The following is a 21,346-nucleotide window of genomic DNA, read 5'->3' as shown; positions in this document are numbered from 1 at the left end:
TCCAGGCAGCTCATTTCATTTATGGATAGCTTTAATTGTTAGGAAGCTCTGCCTTACCAAGAATCAAAATATATTTCATTGTCTCTTCTACATTTTAAACCCACTTATTTGTATTGGAGCTCTACAAAATATGCTTGCCATTTTTTTCCCCCTCTGGGAAACCCATTTAGATATTTGGAGACAAATTGCATATCTATACTAATCTTTCTCCAAGACAAATAGTCCAAGCCCTTTAAACCATTTCACCTAACATACAGTTTCTAGAACTTTCACCATTGTCTGTAAATATTTCAGTTGAAAGCATGCTTATAACACTATGACCAGAGAATAGGGGTTGATCATCATGAACCACACCTGAGTTTTGATCTCTTTTTTATCTGGGCACCTTAATGCAAAGAGGCCACGTGTGCAGGACAAGTCCCCCAAGAGTTCCTACCCTGAGCACACAAATTTAGCATAGGAGGGCTGGGCTGGAGGTCCACTTGGTCTATTTACGTGTGGAATAAAGAGACTACAGAAAGCCGGGTATGGTGGCACATTATCTGTAATCCCAGTGACTCTGGAGGCTGAGGCAGGAGGATCATGAGTTCAAAGCCAGCCTCAGCAATTTAGTGAGGTTCTAAGTAACTTAGTGAGACCCTGTCTCAAAATAAAAAATAAAAAGAAGAGCTGGGGATGTGGTTCAGTGGTTAAGTGCCCTAGGTTCAATCCCTGGCACCAAAACCAAACAAACAAAATAAAACAACAACCTCAACCAACCAACCAAACAAAAAGGCCAGGGAGAGACCTATCCTGGTGTAAAAAAACTGTTTATGAACACCAGTTTCAGGATAATAGTCTCAGGAAAGGGCACTGTGGGAGGGTAGGACTTAGAAAGGGTTGGACTGATAATTTCTCTAAGTTACTGAGTGCTGTACCCAAAGCTGTTTCCTCAGCCATATCGGTGGAGTGAAAGGTGAAGATTCAGGAGGTGTGACAGCACTTCCTGGAACACATCTTCCCGGGAATTATAGAACCATTATTAGAAATGAGTGAGGAGGTCTCCAGGGTCACTGTACTTCAGAGTGTATGTTGAGTTATCCCTGCAGGGAGGAGCAGGGGCAAGTCGGCACCTCAAAGGAACACTGCTTCGTGACCTCTTCTTGGATCATCCAAAACTTCCTTAAACCTCACTAGCCTGGAAATAGGAGCCAGATTTTATTAATTTGTTCAATTCTTTACTATTTTGAATAAAGATCTGCTTCAGTTTTTATTTAGCAATTATATCACTCAGTTAACAAAGCTACATTTTTTTATATACAAACCCCTATGAATTAAGTTCTTCCACATATTGCAGTAAACATTTTGAGACTAAATGTAGGAATTTACATTTGTTCATGCTACATCTAATTTTATTTATATGATGTTATTGATGTTTTTCTTTTTCTTTTTTTTTTCCCTGAAGTGCATGGTGTGCTTCCTAACTTAGCATCATCCTCACTCTTAATAAATCAGCTTTCCATTTCTTCCTCAAAACACTTGAACATGCCCATCAGAAAAGGACCCAGGAGAAAGTTCTGTGGCATGATACCAGAGACTTCCTTTGAATAAAACACTAGCCCTTTAATCAGCTCTTTGAGTGAAAATGTTCAGCTAGATATGTATTCATTCACAACCTAGAAATATTTTCCAAATCTGTTTTTATGTTATTTGCCAGGAAATCAAGGACTATCAAAATGGTTTACTAAAATCAAAATATGTTATGCAGCCAGGCGTGGTGGTGCATGCCTGTAATCCTAGTGGCTTGAAAGGCTGAGGCAGGAGGATCGAGAGTTCAAAGCCAGCCTCAGCAACTTAGCAAGGCCCTAAGAAACTTAGTGAGATCCTGTTTCTACCTAAAATATAAAAATGGGATAGGGATGTGGGTCAGTGATTAAGTGATGTGGGTTTAAGTCCTACCAAAAAAAAAAAAAAAAAAAGAGAGATAACATTACACAATGGCTTGATAATTTCTTTCTATTGGTAATTTGGGTTTGAAGTGAAACCGGAAGTATCCTTGACTAGACAAAGACATTGCTGTCTCTGGGTCATGTCCATTTGCCCTTCCAGTCACAGGCATATCCCATAGCACATTGTGTAACAAGCAACAGCTGCCCCTGACAGCACTGGTTCCAAACTCCTAATGCAGCTTTCGGGCTTTTTAGCTTTGTTTTTCTTTGTTTTCCCTTCATGCTTCAATTTTCTAAACAGGCCACATTCTTTAAACCTCTGACCCTTGACTCCCTATTTCTTCTTCCTGGACACTCTGTTCTCTTCATTTTTGTTTTGTTTTGTTTTGTTTTGTTTGACCACCTCCTACTTCACCTTTAGCTTAGCCCTAATTGAGGAAGCCAATCCCCGCCCCTCTTTCTCCCTCCCCCAGGGGCTGAATTAGGTACCCTATCTACGCACTTCCTCTGTCTTAGGTTTACCTCTGTGGCAGCACCTGCCACTCGGTGTCCTTGCCTATGAGAGCGGGGAGTGTGATCTGGCACACAGCAGACTCTCAATGAGCCAATTCAAGATCGACAGGCTGTGAGCTCATAGGACACTGAGACACATTACAGGACTCTGAAGTTCTCAAGGTCCTTTGTCAATATTTGGAGCATGGCTTTAGAATAAGTCATTACCTTTTGGGGGGCTTCAGTTTCCCTATCCGTGAAATAAAGATGATCTCTAAGTCTCCAGGCTAACGTAAAGAGCATTAAACTGGAAACACGTAGCTCCTCTGACCTAGATCTGCCAAGAGATTTGGGGAAGGTGTTTAACTACTTCTCTGAGCCTTTAGTTTTTTTTTTTATTATTATTAGATAAAGAGGCTGAACTTTGTGTAGTGGATGAACATGGAGCCAGAGACAGGTGATTATTGGAAAATTCATGTCATGCCTTCTTTATTTACAAATTCCTCATTAGTTGGCAACATTCTGGTGAGGATTAAGTGAACTAACTTCAATAATTAGGATAAAAGATAAAAATGTATTGAATATTGAATGTTTTTTTTTTCATCATTGTGATCAAAATATCTGACAATAACAACTTGAAAGGGGAAAAGTTTATTTTGGCTTATAGTTTCAGTCCATGTTTGGCTACTCTACTGCTGTGGACCTGAGATGCAGCAGAACATCATGATGGAAGGGATGTGGCAGAGGAAGGCGGCTCAGCTCATTGGAGTTGGGAAGCCGAATGAGATAGGGAAGGGGCAGGGATAAAGTACAGTCCCCAAGGACCTTCCCACAGTGACCTACTTCTTCCAACCACGTACTACCTGACTATAGTTTCCACCATCTCCCAGTGGTCCATTCAAATTATTGATCCATTGCATGGATTAATCCACTGATGAGGTCAGAGCCCTTGTGATCCAATTATTTCCTAAAAGCTCCACCTGTGAACATTGCTGCCTTTGGGACCAAGCCTTCAACACATAAGACATTCCAGATCCAAACCACAACAAGTACCAACTGCGTGTTAAGTTCGTTCACAATGTCATGGCACTTCATCTTCCGGACAACCTGTAATGATTGATAGGTTTTATGTCTCCATTTTTCTAGACGGAGGACCTGGTTCAAGGTCACGCTGTTTATAAATGGTAGAACTGGCTTCCCCACGTGGCTGCAAACCATGCCAGGCCCATTTCACTCTGCAGCTCCTCCTTTGTTCAACACCTGGCTGGGGTCCAGATGCAAAGGCTCTCGGCACCTCTCCAGGTCTAGGTCTGGCCCTAGGACGTCCTCAGCCCCAGGATGAGAGTTGGTGCTCATATGAGGCTCCCTGGCCTGCAGATGGAGAGAGGTCTAGCTGCAGCCTGCTGGCGCCGTTGGCACAGCTGGCTTGAAGCCCTGCTCACACACTCTCTCCAGAGCGGGAGGAGCAGGCACCGAGGCGTCCAGGCAGCGTGCATGGTTTATAAAAAGCCATCAGGAGCACTGTCCTGGGACTGCAGTCATTTATCCGCACTTTTTCCTTGTAAAATGTTACTGACTGTTTTACACCAAGGGCAGTTTATCCTGAATGGGATGTACAGGCATTCAATTCACCTCTACTTTTTGCCAACTCTGCTTTTTTCCCCCCCTTGCTTCTGAAGTTATATATGGTTCGGAAGGAGGAAGCCATTTTCTATCTGAGGGGGAAAAAAAAGAGCTGACGGCTGTAAAGAGAAACCCTCCATCATAGGAAAGAACATTTGGTTTGAGAAGATAATGCCTTTGTTTTTTAAAAAAACAGGATCCTGCTTCAGTGCTATGAAGGTCTTAAAAATTGACCCCATTTCCGGTCAGATGCTAAGAAGTTTACAGAGATGATCCCTATCAGTGTACCTTGCCAGGGTAAAATGGAAGATAGATATGATCAGCCCTGTTTTTCAAATGGGAAAATTGAAACTCAAAGAGGTTAAATCACTTGCTTAAGACCACAATGGAAGGGTGCTGGGGCAAGCAATTGGCCCTAGCAGTCAGATTAATGATGGAGAGTCAGGTTAATAATGGGAAGGTTTAGGGGGGGGAGAGAGAGAGAGAAAGAGAGAGAGAGAGAGAGAGAGAGAGAGAGAGAGAGAGAGAGAGAGAGAGAGAAACTCTCTGCCAGGTGCCCCCCTTCTTACCTCCACTTCCCAGATCTCCCATGTGCTTCTCCCCCAGTTCGTGAAAAGGATATCCTTTTGCAGATGAGTCTGAGTTTCTGTGACATTAAGCAATTGCCTGAAAGTCACACTTAGTTATTGCAAAACAGGTCTCCAACCCAAACCTTCTGAGTCCGAGCTCGTTCTCCTCCCCAGACCCTCCAGCTGCCTTCATTAGTACCCGTCACTCGCCTGCCCTGGCTTTTGCAGAGAATCTAAATATAATGGATTGCCGCCGCAGAATGCCAGGATATTTTAATTTATAGAAAAGAATAATGGGGTTCAGGTGAATGCCCTCTTCGGTATATTCTCTTTGGAACGAGGCTTAGCTTTATTGTCCTTTCACTTCCCGTTAGTTCTAGCTAAAGTGATTCCATAATGACATATAAACCCAAACATGAGTAATTGATGGCAGCCTCAGGAGCTTGAGCAGGATAAAACCAGACTGACTAGAATCTCCAGGGTGAAGAATTAACATTTATTGGTTTAGTGAAATGAATTTATGTCCCAATAAAGCCAGTTACGGACTAGACAGTGATTTAATGAGGTGCCTTTTGTAAAAAGAACAAATATGAACTTCTGGGCCTGGGTTAGATGGTAACTAATATGTCACCTACTAAACCATTTTACAGATATATTCAGAAAAATCTGTGACATTTCCTTAATCCATGCCATTTGTGTTTAACCCGTTCTGTCTATAGAGTTGAAAGTTGGAGGGGGAACAAAATCCACATCTCTGAAACTATGAACGGTACATTTGTTCTTCAGTCCCCAAAGATCAGGGCTCCAAGGACTCCTGGAAGCTTGAAGAATAAAGACTAACATAAATGCCACCATAAAGGAAAAGAAAAGAAATACTGAATTTAGATATGCATGACACCCTTTAAGTCTAGGGTCCCCTAAGCCTTCAGGAAGAAGGGCAAGAGATAATAAAAATCTACCTTCTTTAAAGTGCCTCGCTGCAGTGAGGCTGCAGGCAGAACAGAACCAGCTTGGTCACCCTGCTTTAGTCACTGGACATCCCATGGTCACTATTACATTTGTCTTCCACGACTTTCCTTGATTCTTTATTCAAAGAAATGAGGAGCTTGTTGGCTTTGATAATGCTCAGGTGAAACACCTCAGAGTTATTCTGGACTCCTTTTGTATCCTAGATCTAATACATCAGGAAATCTCATCAACTCTACATTCAAAATTATGTCCAAAATCTGGTTATATCTCACCATCCTGACCTCCCTAGTCCAGTCACTACCCTTCTTTGCCTGAGTGACTTCAATCCGAATTGGTCTTCTGTTCCTGATTCTGCCCCAAACTTGAACTCCCCCTTATCTCACATATACAATCTGGTTTTCACACAGCAGCCAGAGGGAGATCCTCTTAATAGAAAAGTCACATCCTTCGTCCAACCTACCAATGGCTTCCCATTTCACAGAGAGGAGAGCAAAAGCCAATAAACAGCATCAGAACCCTGCACTGCCAGGCCCTTCCTAAGCATCCCCAACCTGCACCCAACCTGATCCCCAACCTCCACTACCACACCCCTGGTCCATTCATTCTTCCTCTCTGTTTCTCAGAGGCAACAGAACAGGCATGCTTCTTCCACCTCAGAGCTTCTGTCTGCATCCCTCCCTCCAAGATACCCATGTGATGCACTCATTTACCAATTTTTCCTTTTTTGCTCTCTCTCACCTTCTTGGTGAAGTCCACTCTGATTGTCCTATTTAAAACTGTAACTCCCAATTTCCCAGTTATCTTGACCTCCTTGTCTTACTCATTTTTTTATCCAGAGTACTTATCTGACATTTAATTCCCTCATTTATTGTGTGTGTGTGTGTGTGTGTATGTGTTTTTATGTGTGTTGGCTATTGTTTATTTTCTGACCCTTTCATGGTATATAACCTTTGCAAGGGCTGGTATCTGCCTGTTTTGTTCATTGAGGGAGCCTAGGTGCTTGGCACGTAGGAACTACTTAGGAAATATTTGTTGAATGAATGAATGAACAAATAAACAAGAAGTTGGCTAAAAGCAATTGTAAATAGATTTAAAACTGAGGTGAATCAAGACTAATTCAATTTTGTTCTCATAGTCTAATCTTTTCATAGCCCGATTTTTATTATATGTTGTTTTGTGTCTAAGTCTGGAAAAGAAGATCTATCAAATTGGATTAAAACTGTATTTTCTGTCTACAAAGTTTTGAGATCTTGTGAAAAAGATTTTCAATCAGATGAAGAGGGTTTTTATTTGAATAATTATTACTGAGTCCTCTTATTGGATCATAGTGGCCATTTTGAATTAGAAATTAAGTGAAACAGTATTAGGAAGAATACAACCTCTTGTAATGTCACCATTGACACTGACAAAATATTTGAGCAGCCACTGGGTGCAGAGCACTGGAAAACAAAACAAAACAAAACCCATGAAATGCGTGGCACACCCATCTGTGCTGCTGTGAGGCCAGATGTTCTAGTTGTGGGAGTTTTATGTTTTCAGTACTTCTAAGCAGGGGTGTCAGATTTCATGCATTTAAATTAACTTTGTGAGGAGTGGCTGGTAAGTATAAAATGTGGTCAGCAGCCAATAAAGCAAAAAGCAGTTTGGCTCAACTAGAAATATCCTGCAGCATTGGGGTTGGTTTTTTAAAATCATACTTTATCAGGCAAAACGTAGACCATAGTTGTCATCCTAATTCACATTTGTACAGCATTGTGCAGCTTACAAAGCACTTGCTTATAATAGATCATCCCAAGCATATAGTTTCTGGGAAATGATTTGCCAAAACCATTGTCTCTGCTGGTGCAATGAGTATAGAGGGTTTGGTTTTAAAGCCAGAGGCTCCTGGTTCAAGGTTGTCTGGGTGAAGAGGAGCCACTAGGAGGAGCCTTCAACTGTGGGGCAAGCAGCTAGACAGTCACATCTTGGTGCTGGGGTCCACTAACCAAGAGCTTGGACTCTTAAAGCCAGGCTGCTGAGTTTCAAATCCAGGCCTGTTTCTTACTTGATTTGACTCTTGGTGCCTCAGTTTACTCATCTGTAAAATGGGCTTTTATTTAGTAGCTCTTTGTGTGGGGAATTAGGAGAATTGTATGAGTTTATCAAAGGAGACTCCTTAGAGCAATTCCTGGCCCTTGGGAAGCCTCCCATGCATGTGCACTTTTAGTGTTAAGGGACAGCTTAAGAGCTTGCTTGTCCCTCATCTCTCCCTCAATTTTCTGGGATGATTTTTGGAATATTCCTCCTTAGAGTCACTCCTCTGGTTATGTAGTTCTTAATGTTTTTGAGGGGCAGAGCCTTATGAGAATCAGATGAAAACTGTGAACCTTTTAACAATGTACACGTAAATACAATTTTGCCTATCGTTTCAGGGAGCTGATAAAAATCTCTGAAGTCCAGATCAAGAATCTCCAGATTAGGAAGGAGATATGTGTTTTCAGAAAGCCCAGATTAAACTGTCCCTTGTTGGATCATCACATCAAGCCTCTGACAGCTGTGACCACGCTGGGGTGAGTTATTTGACCTGTCACATCTAGAGCATGGTGCACTGGCAGGGCAGTCAGGGTGACTGTGGTGTATTCCCAGAGGGACATTGGAGGGGTAGCTTGCTGCAGCTAGCGGAGACACAGACAGGGGAACAGGTGTCTCCAGACACGGGCTTTCTGGTATAATCGCTCTCCTGGGGCACCTGTCCTCCCCAGCTTCCTGATATTCTCTCCCCTTCTGTCTCCTCCCATGCTCAGTCATTCTCCCTGGGGGCAGTGAGCTTCTGAGAAGTCCTGAGGGGGAGAGAGACTTCCCAGTGAAAAGGAAGCTGCTTAGGAGCAGATCAGAGCCCGGGACTGGGGAGGGATCTGACATAGAAGCGGCATCACAGAAGCAGAGCTGTATAATTGGTTGTCAATATATGTATTTTGAAACACAGTCTCCAGGCATCCCCACTTCCCAGGGAGATAAAAAAGAATCTTTCAGTATGAAAGCTTGTTCCGTCTCAAAGAAAGCATGCTGATGCTTTCCAAGGACAGAATGACAAGGCAGAGTCATAAGCTGCACGACATGGGACTTCTTTGACACCTTGTCCCATCGCAGCTGGAAGGTCTTTAGATTTCTGCTTTCTGTCCCTGGCTCTTCAGCAGCCTCCCAGAGCAGTGCAGCGTGGTCTGGTGGGTAGGGTTTTCTTGTGGGTTTAGCAGCCTCATAGTTTGGTTCCATATCCACTCTAAGGAGGAAAATGCTAATTCTGTGTGTGTGTATGTGTGTGTGTGTGTGTGTGTGTGTGTGTGTGTGTCTAATGCTGAAAGAGGATGATAGATTTTTCTTTTCTTTTTTTAACCTCTTAGGGACTTGGGGAAGATTAATCAGATGTTGTCTATGGAGTTTGTTTTAAGTGCTGGCAGAAGAAGGTGGTAAGCATTCTTTCCTAAGTTTGCTTCTTTAACTCATTTTGTTGTTAGTGGATATCTCCACCCCTTAGCCAGAGTCTGGATGGGAGATCTCCTGTTCTGAAAAGTAAAATGGAGATAGGGTGTGCTGGTAATGGTGTCTCATGATGAAAATAGCAACCAACTTAATTGGCTCACTTCGGGAACACACTGGAAAGGGAGAGAGATGCTGCCCAGGCCAGAGTGGACTGGGCCCTCTCTGAAGCTTCTTGTCTCAGGAGTTGGTGAGAATGAAATGGGGCATCATGATATTCTGAGATGGCAGTTTCTACCTGATTTACTAGAAGGCAGAGAGAGAGAGATTGGGACCCTTGGCTTGGGAAAGGAAGTCAATTTTCTTTCTTGACCAGGTCAGGTTATCCAAGGTCAAAAGTCAGCTTGTGGGTGGAGCCATGGTGCCTCATGTCTCCCAGTATGAGGCAATGACCAGGTAGGAGAGGTCTTCTCCTGGGTTCCTCCTTGGATGAGCTTCTATTCTTCTAGAGCAAAGTGCAATCAGATTGCCTTCTAAACAAAGGACAAAGCTCTTCTTGGCTCAAGAACTTTTTTTCTTTTATTCACTTAATAAATATTTATCAGGCATCAACAAATAGTCCTAGTCCTAGTACAGGAGACATAACTGTGATCAAGATGGTCAAGATCTCTATTCCCAAGGAGCTAACATCTTAGCAGGAAAGATAGTCAACAAATCAATGAATTCCTCTATTTACATTAGAATGTGTTTTATTCAGCTTTTTTTTTTCCTGCAATGACTGAAAGATCAGACAAGAACAATCAGAGGGGGAAAAGTTTATTTGGGGGGCTCATGGTTTTGGAAGTCTCAGTCCATAGAAAGCCAGCTCCAATTCTTGGGACCCGAGATGAGGCAGACCATCATGACAGAAGAGTGTGGTGAAGGAAAGCAGCTGGGAACATGGCACCAGGAAGAAGAGAGGCAGAGAGAGAGAGAGAGAGAGAGAGAGAGAGAGAGAGAGAGAGAGAGAGAGAGAGAGAGAGAGAGATATCTACCTACTAGGACAAAATGCGAAAGGCACGTCCCCAATGACCCACCTCCTCCAGCTACACTCTACCTACTTTTAGTTACCACTCAGTTAGTCCCTATTAGAGGATTAATTCACAGATAGGGTTAAGACTCTCATAACCCAATCATTTCACCTCTAAACCTTCTTGCATTGTCTCACATATGAGGTTTCGGGGGACACCTTAAATCTAAACCATAAGAGAATGTAAGCTCTACAAGGGCAGGTTCTGTTTGTTTGTTTGTTTTTAAATCTGTCTTGTTCATTAGTGTAGTCCCAGGACTTAGGCAAGGCCCTAATCACTTGATAGTAGGTGCTTAATAAGTATTTGCTGAATAGATGAATGGAAAGGATAATTTCAGATGGTGGTGAGTTCAATGAAGGAAGTGGATTGGAGTGTGGGTGGGAGTTGAAGAGTGGATGACAGAACTACTTAGGACACATTGCTCTTACCCAAACTCTTACCAAAGCCTGCAAGACTGGAGAGGGTAAGAGCAATGGGTTCTAAGCCCAGGAAGTATGTGATTCAGTTTATACTTTGAAACTACCACTCCAACAACAGGGGGAGAATAGATGGGAAAAGAGAGCAGGTAGAAGCAGGGAAATCATTAGAAAGGTTTTTCATGGTCTAGAACAGAGGTAGTGATGGTGTGTCAAGCAAATGGCCAGGGAAGTAGGGAAGGTGGTCAGGTTCCAGATGTGTTTTGAGACAGAACCAGTGGGATTTGTTAATGGACTGAAGGTGGGGGCCTAGGAGACAGAGGAGTCTAGGATGACTCTGTTGACCTAAGCCAATAGATGGATAATGGTCCTGTTAATAAAGAGGTGAATGTAGGGGCTCTGAAATGCTGACTAGACTGTAAGTGTCCCACCAAACAGGTTGATAGCAAAAACCTGGCAGACCAGAAATAAACAAAGAACAAAAAGGGGAAATTTACTCACTGAGCTTCAGAGTCTTTAACCACAAAATGAGGATAAGAACATTCCTTATTTAGCTCACACTCTTTGTTATGGACATCAAATTACTTTTAAATTGTTATATATTATTCTGTAACATAAAAGCTAAGTGCCTCTGGAGTCAGGGGTAGACAAATAACATAACTCTGTGGATTAGGGTCAAGTGTAAGGTAATAGAGAATGGGGAGGCCTGTGGCAAACCGAAACATGCACTTGGTAAAATTCAAATTTTAGGAAACAATGTGGAGCCTTGTGAGTCCTCTGTGAGTTATGTGGTTTTTGGCCTAGAAGTCTAGTTTCCTGAAAAATGTAAAACAGGATACTTTACTTGCTATTATGTGGTGAGTCTGGATGGGACAATTGGTCAATTTTTTTTTAAATGACATTAGAGAAGAAAACTTTTAATGTAGTATGACTGAAAGGGGCTTCTCCTTCAAGAACCTCCTTCTGAAGATTCCAGAAACTAATATCCTTACATCAGGATTTGAGGAGGAGTGAGGATAGAGAGTGAGTTTTATGGGATAGTGGTTTTCATTAAGATATAAATATATTATCTACAATGGAAAACGTATTGATTTTCTTTTGACCATTAATACTTTAAGACAGTAATCAAAAACCTCTGTAAACTGTAATTAAATCCACTCTTTAGCTTTAATATTGCTATTTCACAGCTAATATGTATAAGGCCCTTTAAAAGGGGACCAAAATGACATAGACAAATGCAGCTTTGGCCCTGCCTTTGAAGGCACTTATAGTCCACTGGAAGAAGGGCCGAGGTGGTGCCTTTTGTTCACCACTATCTACCTGGCACCCCACAGGGCCCAGAGCATAGTGAAGATTCAAACATAGATGGAGACAGGCATGGCCACCACCCTCTGCAATGTGTAAGTGCTGAAAGTGAGGTGTAGCAGGGGTTGTGAGTTTCTCAGATTAGCTCTAGAAGGAAGAAGAGACTGGGGAGATGGATGCAGCAGAGAGGGGCAAGGGACTGAGAATTGATGAGGAAAGAAGAGGATCTTTCTGGAACCCTCCAGCAGGTCTAGGAAGTGTGGTGCATGGAGTCTCCAGGAGACAAGGATATCAAAAGAGCAGGGGAGCTGGGGAAGAGCCAGAACCAATTGGAACAGAGCCAGTAGCAAGACAGCTTTTGAGGGTCCTGTGGGGCTTGTGGGGTGGACGAGAAGACAGCCAGGTGGGCACTTAGGCTGGCTGCCAGCAGGCTCCTGGCCTGGGAAGGCTTCCCATGGGGTCTTACTAGACAGGTGGAAGGGCAGTGTCCCAGCTAGCTGGGATGACTGCAGATGGCTCCACGATATGCCTGCAGATGGTCTCGTGAGAACCTTGCTTGGGTGCAATTCCCAGGTCCTGTCCTAAACCCAGTGGTCTCATTCTTTCCCTGGCACCTGCTGCAGTCAGTTATCTCACAATCCTCTCCCAGACTTAAGTGATAATTTTAATAACTGCAGGGTTTTATGTTGGTAATTCGCCCCTGATAAGAGAACTCTTAATTGAGGCTCCTATCCACAGCCATGAGCACAAGCTGGTTAGAAGTGAAAACAATGCTCCCAGGTGTAGGTTGGACTTCCTCAGCATCACTGTGTTCAAGGTCAGAACATTTGGGTAGTCTGGAGGTAAGGGTTGACCCTGACTTATGTTTTGGGGTAGCATTAGTGGTCTTACCTGGTCCCTACAATTTCACCTACAGCATTTCAGCCTCATCTCCTGCCCTGACAACACTCAACATACTCAAGGCACTGCACATACCTGATGTCCTCATACTTGCAACCATTGAGTGATTCTGCCTCTTTATTCTCTGACATCCTTGATTTGCTCATCTTAAAAGTGAGGTGATCCTATCTGACTCAGAAGATTGCCATGAAGAAGTATGGTGAGGTTGAAAGACGGGTTTTGGTGTCAGATAACAACTGCTTGAATTTCTTCTCTCCCAACTATAGCATTACTGTGTGGCCTTGAGTTATTAATGACTTTTTAAGAGTCTCAATTTCCTTGACTGTAAAATACATACAATCATACTGACTTTCATTGGCATGCAGAAGGCAATCTTAGATGACAGTCCCCTCTCTTTCTTCCTCATCTGTATAGCTCATCCTTAAAGACTTAGCTTGCTTATGGACATGTATTGGGGGCCTATTTGGAATCTCTTTTTTGGTTACTTACTTCATTTTTTAAGAATCATTTTTAGCAGATATATGAAAACATAAAAATTGAATATACAAGTGGGCTGTCATGTGATTTTTTTTTTGTTACATGTAGATTTTGATTAATTTTAAAATCAGGGTAAACATACCCACCTCCTCAAACTTTTATCATTTCTTTATGGTGAAAACATTTAAAATGTGTTCTTCTAAGTCTTTGAGATACACAGTACATAATTGTTATATATTATTGCCTTACTGTGCGGTAGTGCAATAGTACAGGAAACTTCTTGCTCCATTGATCAGTGTTTCCCCATCCATCTCCCCCAGCCTCTGGTAACCACCATTCTATTACCACATATGAGTGACATCATGTGGAAATAAGGGTACTTATTTCTCTTAACATAATCATCCCCCAGTTCCATTCATGTTGCAAATGACAGGATTTCATCCTTTTTATGGTGGAATAATATTCCATTGTGATGGACACCATGTTTTTCTTTACTCACTTATCAGTCAATTGGCATCTTGCAGAGTCTTATGCTGTCACATTTCCTGGGCTCTCCAATACTCCTGTACTGGGCCATACTCTGGCCGGTCTACGTTTTTTGCCTGCTATTACCCTTTGCTGCAAAGGACCACCCTTCTCCGTCATTCCACCCCGCCCCCCCCCCAAAGATGCTGGCCTCAATGAGGTCTAGGGAGGAAAGCAACTGGATTAAAGAGATTCATATAGATGTGCCAATGAACGATCAACCTTTACCCTTAGCAGGAATATTTCTCTTACAGGAACCTTCGAATTTTCTAATTGAATTCTTAAACAATGGTAGAGTCACCCTGGTAGAATTTCTGGCTGGAGGACAAAGGAAAGTGTAGAATTTCAGGCATTATGGGGGAGGCAGTGGTGTTAAAGTTGGAGAGGCAGAATGATATTCCCTTGGTCAGTTACACCTGGTTCTATGTAAGCTCTGTTGCTTGGAGCACTAGTACCTGAAGCTACACCTGAGCAGTGTGTGAACAAAGATCACAGTTCTTGCATGTCGAAATCCAGAGGGAGATGCTATCTGTCTACACCCAAATGCTATTCCTTCAGAGATCTGAAGGATTAAGATCTGGCCTGTTGCTAAAATTATTGTTTAGAATTTGCATGGCCCTTTGTATTTTCAGGATTCTTTTAATTCATTAATTAGTTATTCATTTATTTAATGCAGTTTTTAATTGTGTGCTTATTCCATCTTGCAAAGGTGGAATTATTCAGAAGAACATTTAAAAGAAATTAACAGTATGACAGAGCTTATAATTGTGCTTTAATCTTAAATTAATATCCCTCCTGTTTTCACGTTACCAGGACAATTATCCTGAATGGTACCAGAAGCAGGAAATTATGTATTGCCCTATATATGGCATTCCCTCCCGGAGAGCACACCATTTATCACGGCTTTTTAATCTCCTCCATGTGCAAAGGAAGATAAAACATCTCAACAATATTTCAGTGTTTGGAGAAGATTAAAGCACCCGAAAACATTCGTGTTTATTTTGTCCACTCCCTGAGCTGCATCTAACTGGGTCAGAGTTTAGGTGGGTTTGGATACACCTCCAAGAATAGAGACAGGCATCCATTCAGAGTTTCCGGGGATTCTCTGAAAAGTCATGCAGTACCCCTAGCAGAAAAACCTGGGAATATGCCGGTTTCTATCAGTATCTCCTTCTCCCAGGACTTCCTCTTTTTTATACTGGTGTTAGCTAGCATGTGCCTGTTGACATGAGCTGAGTTGAAAGTATAGAGGACAAAGCCAGCATTTACCTCCTTGGACTGGCTGTGGATTTCATTTCCCTTAGAGAAGAGCCCCTGACTTTAGGCTTCAGCCCTCAAACTGATGTGCCGCCCATTCCTTGCCTGCTCTCAGGGGAGGCCTGAGAAAGATGCTTTGGCTCCTGGAGAAACAGCCTATTGGAAATTACTCAGGGTTTTCAAGTGAAAGAGAATCGATAGGATATATATGCAACCATTTTTTAAAAGGAATTAGTTCACATGATTGTGGGGACTGCCACATTCATAATCTGTAGGGAGAGTTGGAAATTCTGGTAAGAGTGGTCCTGAGCATGGAAACCCAGGCAAAATTTCTATGTTGCTCTCTGGAAGGTGGAATTCCTTCCTTTTTAGGAAACCTCGGTCTTGGCTCTTAAAACCTTCCATGGATTGGATCGGGCCTATCCACATAATGGAAAGTAATCTGCTTTACTTCAAGACAACTGATTTTTAAAGCAGAATCCCATGTAAAAAATAACCTGCACAGCAACATCTAGATTCATATTTACCAAACAAATGGGCATCATATCAGTCAAGTAGAAACCTGAAATTGACCTTTACAGAGACCAAGTGTCCTGCTAATTATGGGATCCATTGGATCTTTTTGCTATGGCAGGCAGTGGAGTTCAGGATGCAACTCTTATTCTGAAAATGCCTCACCCCTTTGGAGAGAAGCTCACTGTGATGTTTGAAGGATGATCAAGGTCTTTCTCTCTTTTGACATCCTTTTCTATCTTCCTATCCTAGCTGTTGACCTCCCCCTCAGGCACAATGGGCCTTCTCCTACACCAGTATTTTTTGAAGTTGTTTTAAATTGCAATACTGGGGATTGAACCCAGGCCTCACTCATGCCAGGCAAGCATTCTACCACTGAGATATATCCCCAGCCCCCAAAGCGAATTTTTTAATAGAAGTATAAGATACATACAGAAAAATTCACAAACAGAAGAATGCAGCTTGATGAATTTTCACCAGATTCATTATAAGCTTCCTCATATAACCAACCCTAGACCAAGAAATGATATTTGCCCTTCCCAGCCCTAAGGGTCACCTCTACCCTGACTCCTAGCACCCAACATTAATTCAACCTTTGTTTAAAAAATTATATGTTGGGACAACACAATATGTTTTCTTTCCATATTGCAGTTTTGTGTAGAGGAAACTCATGCTGGAGAACACTCTGAGTGGCCCTATCCCTTCCTTCTGTCTATGCTTGCAAGCAGCAGGTGCGGCTGGTCTGTTACACATGGGACATTGTGCCAGAGAGTGCAGACATACCAGTTGCTCAAGAGATGTTGCAGAACCTCAACTGGTGGCTCTGTGGGGAAGGTGGGGAGGCACCCTGCCCTGAGTCTGCTGGGACTGTGGCCGTTCTCAGCCAGCTGGCTCAGTCCCCTTGGCTTCCCTCTCAGGGTGCCCCGCCAAGGGACAGCAACACTCCTGATTTGCCCTTTGAAGAAATGGTGCCAGGTGCTTCGGCTTTGCTTGAACTCTCCCTTCTTGGAAGAGCCCCAGGCTCTGCCCATCTGCCATCAATTTATCAGTTACAGCCTCTCAGCACCTTCCCTGCACTGAGTGAGTGATTGGCTTGATAGTCTGGTGACTGATAAGCATTGTGGTCCATAACAATTCACAGCCTTACATTCTCCTGATAAGCAGCTTGTACTTTAATGATGCCACAAGCCACCAACAGTTGCCCATGGGCTTATCTGCCCCCATTTCCTCAATGTCTTTGTTTTTCCCCAGAACCTAAGTGGACATACCCAGAGGTGGTATTATCAACTCTGCTGTCCTTTGTTAAATCATTCTTAATCACAGCTATTAGTTCCTTGTGGAAGGCCAGCCCCTGACACTAGCCCAGGTCAGCCTGCATGGTTCCAGCGGGACTGTTCTTCACTGGGATCCTGCTGAGACCTCAGACTCTTGCTCCTGTTTCCTCCTTGCCATCAAATGTCCCTCTCCTTGCACAGCTTCCCACAACCCACTATCACCAGTTTTCTTCATTCTGCCTGCAAGATGCCTGTGCCCGGCCCACTGTCCTCACCCCTCCATTTACCTGTCTGCATTTCTAGAGCTGCTGTCCTGACTGCCTCATTACTCTCTGGCCTCTCATCCATGCATCAGCATCCTGTGCAGTTTTTGATCCATCTTTGTTACTGTCTGGGGCTCAGGAGATAAAGCCATATGTTGGGCATCCCAAACCTTCTGTGGCTTGTCCCTAGCAGCTCATCTCAGTGGAGAGTCCATGATCTCCCCAGGCACCCTCAGTCCCAGCTCAGCCTATTCCACTTCTGTTGCAGTGGCTGCTGCTAACTCTGTGGGACACAACGTGTTAAGAGCGGACAGATGAGAGACATCACAAAGGCCAATCCCTCCTTCATGGGTTACTCTGGTATCTGCTGTGTGCTGCACAGCCTGTCATCTTGCCAAGTCGGTCCCACGGCCCTGGCAGGAGGTGATCTTTTCTTTCTGAACTTGACTGCATTTATGATCCACATAATTTTTTCCTTATGTTAGAGTTAATTTTGTATCTAACTCTTTAACCTTCCTATGATAAGCAGAATAATGACTACCTCCTCCCCTCAAAAAAAGAAAGGATGTTTATTATCAATGCCGGGAACCTGGGAACATGCTATGCTACATGCAAAGGAAAACAGGAATTATAGAAGGAATTAAGGTTGCTAATCAATGAAGACATGAGGAGAGGACCCTGGTTATTTTCATGGACCCAGTAAAATCATATTTTCCTTAAAAATGATAAGCAAAACAGAAGAGTCATTGTCAGACTAATGTGATGTGAAGTCCCTATTAGCCAGGCTGGCATTGAAGATGCAGGAAGAGTCACAAGCCAGGAGATGCAGGTGGCCTCTAGAATATAGAAAAGGCAAGAAACAGATTCTCTTCTAGGGACTCCAGAAGGGAATGCAGCTCTGATAAATCTTCATTTTAGCCCAGTAAGACTGTAGACTTCTGGCCTCCAGGACCTGAGATAATAAATTTATGTTGTTTTAAACTACTAATTTTGTGATAATTTGTTACAGCAGCAATGGAAAACTAATACACTCCCCTACTAGATTTTAAGTATCTAGAAGACAGAGACATCTCTTCTACTTCTCCATGTATCCCTCAAGCTGAGGCATTGTGCTTGGTATACATTAAGAACTCAGTAAGTTCTTGCTTTATGGACTCAGACTTGGTTCCAGGAAACTCCTTGAGGAGGACAAAACTGGCCTTTGTGCCCCCTTCTACTCCCTCAGAGCTCTTTATGGCCTCCTGGGCTTTCGTTCTTGGCTCTAGTCATCAACCTTTTCTGTGTTCCTTACCTGATCTTATTTGATTTCTGTTGATGGATAGTATTCGAAGTTAGAACTTTCCTGGACATATTTCACTTAAAAGGAAATTCTCAGGGTTATAAAATCATCCACAAGTCATAATGCCTGAACATTATGAGGGGAATGGATGGCCTGCACCAGTTCTGACCACCTGCCTGATAATGGTGGTTTTCTTCTTCTTCTTTTTTTTTTTTTTTTTTTTTTTTTTTTAGTAGTGTTAGTGATTGAACCTGGGGCCTTTTGCATGCTAGGCAAGCACTCTACCAACTGAGCTATTTCCCCAGGTCCCTGGTGATGGAGGATTTTAACAATGATACCAACTGGTTCCCCATCTGGTCAGTTAGCTCTTGTTGCCCACTTGCACTTGGGTCCTCAACTTGGCTTCTCCACCAATGTCCTGGATTTCAATAGAGAAATCATATAACCTCCTTGAGCCTGAGAAATAGGTCAATCAGCTCTCCCCACCTCACAGGGTGGCTAAGCTGAGCACCCCAGGCTGGATTACTCTTGTCCCCAATGTACCAGGGAGAGTTGAAAGCCCCAGGATATACATGGTGCCCCTCCTGGTCATGTCCATTTAAAATATTATTTTCATATCAAAACAATTGTGGGCATGTTCCAGACTCATTGTCTCACTTGTCAAATTTCTGGGGAAGGATGCTGCTATTCCCATTTTCTGAGGTGGCCTAGAGTTATAGTCTGCAGGTCCTGAGGCTGCTGATCCTGCTGGCATTTGTGTTTTCTCTTCTCAGCAGAGATAGGACTTCTCCCTTTACTCCCACCTGGACTCAGGCAGGTGGTCAGAACTGGTGCAGGCCATCCATTCCCCTCATCTTCCTTATTGTCTTGATTTACCTCCTGGTGTGATCAGCTCTGAGCCTCCATCTGATGTGTGGAAAGCAATGGCTTTGCCCTTTCTCCTCAGGCACACTGTGTCCTGCCAGGCAGGCAACGGGGGTCACCATCAGAGTTCTTAGCTCTGTGGCCAGTCCCTTGGGAACCCTAAGCAGCTCAGTCTCCTAGACACACTCTTCAGAAGGGCTTGGAGAAGATTGGTTGAGAAATTGGGGCCACCAAAAATTCCTGCTCAGCATTTCCCAAGGACTATCCTCACCTTCAAGAGGAATCCCAACTTCCTTGGCATGGTTCACAAAGTCCCCCATGGTCTGGACCCTCTTTACTTGAGGGCTTAGATTTTTACTCTTCTTCTCAGATCACACTGTTGGGCAATAATGCACAATGGGAAGCTCTTAGATCTTACTGTATTCTCTCTTATTCCCAGGACTTTGCAGACACTGGTCCTCTATTGTCCCCTCCTTTTATGCCTCTCAATCCCTTAGATTCTTACTTTAAGGGCCTCAGCTAAGACTCCACTTCTTGAAGTAGCTTTCTGAAGCTACTTCAGAAAGATTAGACACTATCTAATCTTCTGTGAGGTTCTATTTTCTTCCATGCCACTAACATGCTGCCTTTAACTCTGTTTTGGTTTGATTCTAAACACTGGTTTCCTGTCTGAGTTCTCTTTACCCTTAATGATCTAAGGCTTCTTGAAGGCAAGACATGTGGTTTGTTCCTGTGAGATTCCTGTGCCTAGACCTGCAGCATCTAGTACAGTCACCACTAGCCACAGGTGGCTAGTGAGCATCTGAATTGTGGCTCCTCTGAATTGAGATGTGTTGGAAGTGTAAAATACACACTGGATTTCAAAGACACTGCAGAAATAGTTAAAAAAAATTTGCTTTCACATTCATAATTTTTAACATTGACTACTTGTTGGAATGACAAGTCTTAGGATATAGGGTGTTAAGTAAAATATATTATTAATATTAATTCCACCTGTTTCTTTTTACTTTTTCATTTTCTTATTTTCTTATTTATCTATCTATCTATCTATCTATCTATCTATCTATCTATCTATCTATCTATCTATCTATTTATTTATACATACCAGGGATTAGATCAAGGGATGTTTAACCACTGAGCCATATCCCCAGCCCTTTTTAAATTTGAGATGGGGTCTGACTAAGTTGTTTAGGGCCTCACTCAGTTGCTGAGGCTGGCTTTGAATTCGAGAGCCTCTTCCCTCAGCTTCCTGAGTCACTGGGATTACAGGCATGAAGCATCACTCCTGGCTTTCCTTTTAAAAATATGGCTACTAAAATATTTTAAGTCACATAGAAGACTTGTGCTTTTGGCTCACAAATGATTTTTATTGGACTGCCCAAGCCTACAGTGTATTGCCTGCCACATCTGTTGAATGAATGTATTGGTGAATGGATCTTTGTGAAAGGGTGGGTGTCTTTCATTCCCCCTCAGCTTCAGCTCATGTTCTTTGCTTCAGGTGTGACCCCACAGTCCTATGATGCTTAGATCTCTGAATTGGTCAGCATGGCTGTCAGCAATCTATGAGGCTGAGTCCCTTAGGGATGGACAACCTGGGATGGAACACTTAACTATCAGCCCATGAACTCTGTCTTGCAGGCACTTTGTACACCTGTGTTCATATTTCCAGGACAAAAAAAATTAACATAATATCCTAACTTGAGCAAGGCAGAGGCAATTACAACATCCTTTGATACTGTGGAGGCATTCATTTTCACTAGCAGTGGGTGAGGGCACTTTAATTCTCCATTTAGTACTATCTTTTAAAAATTAATTAATTAATTAATTCCAATGAGGTATATATGACAGAAGAATGCATTTTGATTCATTGTACACAAATGAAGCACAACTTTTCATTTCTCTGGTTGTACACGATGTAGCGTTACACCATATGTGCAGTCATACATGTACCTAGGGTAATGACGTCCATCTCATTCCATCATCTTTCCTGCCCCTGTGCCCCCTCCCCTCCCTCCCCTTTGCCTAAAGTTCCTCCATTCTTCCCGTGACCCTCCCTTCCCCCATATGAATCAGGATCCACTTATCAGAGAGAACATTGGGCCTTTGTTTTTTTGTCTTGATAGTGTAGTAAAACAACATGTACTGATTACCTTGGGGGTTTTCCAA

The sequence above is a fragment of the Ictidomys tridecemlineatus genome, chromosome 6 (assembly GCF_052094955.1).
Source record: "Ictidomys tridecemlineatus isolate mIctTri1 chromosome 6, mIctTri1.hap1, whole genome shotgun sequence".
In the NCBI taxonomy this organism is placed as follows: Eukaryota; Metazoa; Chordata; class Mammalia; order Rodentia; family Sciuridae; genus Ictidomys; species Ictidomys tridecemlineatus.
The sequence above is the reverse complement of the archived record's forward strand: the minus strand, read 5'-3'. Positions refer to the sequence as shown.